We start from the raw sequence: 5,060 nt of genomic DNA on the forward strand, positions 1-5,060 counted from the left end.
ATTTAAATCCACGGGTCTATCCTCCTGACTCTTCTGCCATCCTCTGCAGAAAACCATCTACTTCTTCCTTCTCTCCAGGTGCTCTGTGCTCTAAATTAGCCTCCTGTTCCCCTATCATCTCTCCTCTAATACCTCACTCTGCATTTTCTCTCTAGCTTTACAGGACTTGCTGTAACCCTCCCCTCTTCCGCATCTATCATCTCCCTTGATCTGTCACTCAGCCTGTTCTAATAGGGAAAGGTTTGTGCCCTGGTGGAGGGTTGCCCCCAATCACACTCCTCCAGCACTAGATGGGGCTTAACAGGCAATGACTGTCCCTAACCCCATGCTGCTCTGACATCTCTTGCTGTTGACATTACCTAGAGATGGGCCTGAGGTCCAGGTTTGCTGGTCTTTTCTCTGGCTGTCATTCTGGAGGCAGAGAGGAAGGCTAAAGCAGAGACTTTCATGTCTTAGGCCAACCTTTCCAGAAGTGTAGTGGTACCCTTACCACAGGTGGTTTGGGAAACATTTTTAGTGGTACGCAGGCAAATATTTTGTTTCAATGGTTGTGTATTTATTTTTATGGATACCTTCTATCTTTGGTAAGGAATGCTGATTTTCCATTTATAGTTACAAAGTAATGCTTTGCTTTTAAAAATAAATTACTTAAGAAACAAAGCAAGTTGACTTAAAAATATATATTAGTTAAATGAAAGTACAAGTGGACCACAGATATGGCGAAATGTAGACAGAGGCTTAAGAAACATAGCCTTAAAATAAGCCTTAAATCTCATCTGTCCCAGATTAGCACTTCTTGAAAAATGGTCCCTTTTCGTGTGTTGGTTCTGAACACCTTGGGTGGGCCCGGGCCCACTTTTCGCGTGTGGATTCATAGAAAATCTGTGCTTTCAGGGCACTCAGGGGAGGAGTGCCCAACTGGATTACAAAATCAGGCCCTACAGAAGAGCTGTTTTCTCCAACTACTTGCTTCTCAGGGTGCTCGCTGCGTCCTAGCCACTGCAGTCTAAATGCTCTCTAATCCATTGTCTTTTTCAAGTTCTTGCTAAAGAGGTAGGTTAATATACCAGTTTTCACAGTGGAAGACATTGGGAGATTGAGTAACTTGCTCCACATCCCAGGGCCAAGCTTTCCAGCTTCTGTCAGCCAGGCTCCAAGCACTTTTCCTTGGAGAAAAAGGAAAAGTACCTTCCTGTACCTTTGGGCCCATGAACACAGTCATATAGGAAATAATATAGGAAAGTGGTTGTAAGCTACTAAACTTGTCTTTCTTTCTACCTGAACTGTGACCCCAGTTAGCAACCTGTCCTGTGACGGCACCTCATTTAGGAAGAGCAGTGCCAAAGTAGTAAGTAGCATTTATTGAGTGTGCTAGGTGCTTTGTATACGTCATTTCTTTAACCCTGAGAGAAATAAGATCTTCTTTGGGAGATGAAAATGTCTCAGTGATCAGGTTCACAGATTACATACCCAAATCAAAACATTCCCTCTTCTTTCTTCCATTTCCCAAGAACTCAAATATATTTCTATTCATGGATGGAAACAGTATTCAATTTTCTTCATCACTTGGCTGATGTGGTATCTGGTGCCCTCTAGCTATAGAAAAATTCTTTGGTAGAAGTGATGCGCTAGATCTTCGGCCATCTCTACAGGCTTGTTTAGGCCTTTATCCTTACTTGAGCCTGAAACTGCAACAGTCCATTTGTAACAACTGATTTTGATAACAGAGAGTTTCTTACACTGATTATAAGCTCTGATGACATAGTAGTTAAGATTCTTTTAGCTGTAAGAAGCAAACACTGAGAATGTACTGAGCCAGGTAACTGTGGGTAGTCTAGGTTTCAATTTCAGGACTAAATCAATCCAGGACTCAGGCGACACTACCTCTCAGCCTCTCAGTGTGGTTTTCTCTCAGCATGGGTTGACTCTGTCTCCAGCTCTGGCAGGAACCACCTCACCAGTTCCACACTTCAAATATTCCCACTTCAAATGCAGTGGAGACAAAAAAAAAAAGAGTTTGTGTTCCACTGTTTCCAGGAAAGCTCACGACAGAATGTGATATGCTGGTTGCCTTAACCAACTGGGATTCCCTGTCTTCCTCTCCCCTCACTACATACACACACAGGCCCTGGGATTGGTGTCAATGCCACTGTGATGGTTAATCCTATGTTGACACATAGGATGATGTGTCACTCTGACTAGGCCACAGTACCCAAACAGCTGGTACTATCTGAGGTGTTTCTAGGTGTATTTCTTGAATGGGATTAATATTTCAATCAATAGACTTTGAGTAAAGCAGTTGCCCTCCATAGTGTGGGTAGGCCTCATCCAGTCAATGGAAGGCCTTAAGAAAAGGAGTGACCTCTCTTGAGAGAAAGGGAATTCTGCCAGCAGATGGTCTTTGGACGAGAACTGCAATTCTTCCCTGGGTTTCCAGCCTACTTAACCTGCCCTGCACATTTTGGACTTGCCAGCCTACATAATCAAATAAAACAATGCCTTACATCTTTCTCTCTCTATATATACATAGGTCTATCTATCTATCTGTCTATAGGTAGATAGACAGATAAATAGATAGATCTAGCTATATAGATCTTGATATCTGTCTATATATATCCTATTGTGTTTGTTTTTCTAGAGAATCCTGACAAGTACAACCACCCACATCAAATAGCTAAGAAGAGGGAAGAGGAACAAAGGCAACTTAGAGATGCTATTACCAGGAAGAAGGGGAAAAGATGTAGGATAAACAATCATGAGTGTGCACTGCAGGTGGGGATTATTAAAATCAATTTGTTGCCATTTAGTGAGAGCAGTTTTTTTGATAACCATTTTTAAAACATTCGTGGAGAAGAAATAAAAGTAGTCTTGATGGTAAAAAGGTATTGGGGGTTTTCTTCCTCCCAGCTTTTTAAAATAGGCAGATGTGTGTTTCAATGTTATTCAGAAGGAAATGTTCAATGGCAAGGATATCTTTAGAGTAGAACAGGCTTTAACTCATATGGTGTGGTTTCAGTAAAATCAGGACGGTTGTCCAGAGTATCTCCTACATCTGGTAGAGTGCCAGAAATTCTGTTATTAAAATTGTATTTCTTTGCCCTTGAAGGCTTGGAGGCCCGTAGGAATGCATTGTTAAATAAAAATAACCATTAGAGATGTCTGAACTGTTTCTCGCAGAACACCAGCGTTCCTAAGGTGGTCATTCAGAAGGTGTTCTTCAAAGGACTCTATAAAGAACACAGAGGCTGGGGAACAGTATATATCATAGCCCCCTCTTAGACAGTCACAGTGCATATTAGCATATTGAAGGCTCTGAGAAGTCTTGCATTAAGAGACCTGTTTAAATTAACCCAGAATTTTCTAAAATCATTTGATCATGAAACACATTCCTCCCCACAAAGCATCTATAATTATTTCATTGCACTTGAGGGTAATTGGGTGGAGGGGGGCAGAGCGGGTTAGAAAGAGCAGGCCTCAGGAACAAGAATATCGAAGTTTAATTCCTGGATCTGCTATTTATTAACTAACCAAATGGCCAATGTTGCTTAAACTTTTTTGGCTACAATTCCTTATTTATAAAGTAAGTTTAATAATCACCTACCTCACTGGGTTAAAATGGTAAATAGTAAGTAAGGAAGAACCATTTGTAAAAGTTGCTGGCTCATTCACTCATGAGATGCTGATTTTGTCAACTGTTCTCTCTGTCTCTCTCTCTCTTTCTCTCTATCCTCCCTCCCTTCCTCCCTCCTTTCTTCCCTTCCTTCCTTTTATGATTCTTTTTAAATTTCAATAAACTTTTAAATTTCAGAACAGTTTTAGGTTTACAGAAAAGTTGCAAAGATAATACACAGTCTCTCCACATCCCACACACACCCCCAACTTCCTGGCTCCAGCCCCCCACCATTCACTTCTTTTTGTGTCTGTTTTGGGCTGGGAACTGTAGGAACCGGACTGGCCAGCCAGGGTCTTCTTCACAGCACTATCAATCTGCAGGGAGATGAGCAGAGACAGGTAAATCCATATCTACAAGACTGGGCCATGAGGGCAGTGCAAAACACCAGGTGAGTGAAAGCATTTAGGAGGGTGACCTCACCCAGACTTGGGAGCCTGGAGAGGCTACCAGAAGAAAATGTCCACAGAGAGGGAGTCTGATGGATGAGGAATGAGCCAGGCAAAGGGAGGGAAAGGAGAGTGTTCCTAATGGGATACAGCCATCTGGGAAGGAAGAAGAGTACCTGAGTGAGGGTGTAAAGCTTAGTGAAGGATGCCGAGGAAATACCGCTTCACTGGTGCCCAGCCTAGGAACTACTTTCAGAGTCATGCTCCTTGATGATGTCATTATACAAACTTCCTTCTGTAAAATTCTTGCAGAACTGGCTAAACAGATCAACTTTTCCAAAACAATAGTGACTTCGAGCTGTTAACCAAAGCACTAAAGTACTACTTTTTTTTTTTTTTTTTAAGAAAATTCGCCAGGAAATAATGAGTAACAAAAGAGGGGAAGTAATTGTGAACTTCTAACACAGCTGGAGCTGTGTGATTTGTCTTGGGAGTTAGCTTTGTACTCCTCTTGAGAAATAAAAGGTAAGGGGTCCGTCCTCTTCGGAATCCCCATAGCACAATATCTGAAACTTTTCGTTCGGTAACTCTCACTACATACACTAGTCCGGGGACTCCTGTGAGCCTCTCAGGTCACCACCACAACACGTGGAGCTGAGGGAAGACTGGGTCTTTTCTGAGAATCCCAGCCGTTAGCCGAGGCTTCTGCACGGAGGCAGAATGTCTGCGCTCTGCACCCCAATCCTCCCCAGCCTTCCCAGTTTAAACTGCGGAAGAGTTTAGAAAGGACATCAAGCCCGCTCTCAAGATCCTCACCTGAGCTAGGCATGCCAGCCGACTGCGGAAACGCCCGCAACGGGGAATGCCCGTTTGTGTAACAAATCCCCACTCCCGGCTCTACAACCCCGTCACCCCCCCACCCCGCCCCATGCGCGCGCAGGCTGAATCGACGGCGCCCTCCCCCACCCAGGCGTTCCGCAGCAAAGCTTCCTCCTCCAACC

The sequence above is a fragment of the Phocoena sinus genome, chromosome 16, assembly GCF_008692025.1.
Source record: "Phocoena sinus isolate mPhoSin1 chromosome 16, mPhoSin1.pri, whole genome shotgun sequence".
NCBI lineage: Eukaryota > Metazoa > Chordata > Mammalia > Artiodactyla > Phocoenidae > Phocoena > Phocoena sinus.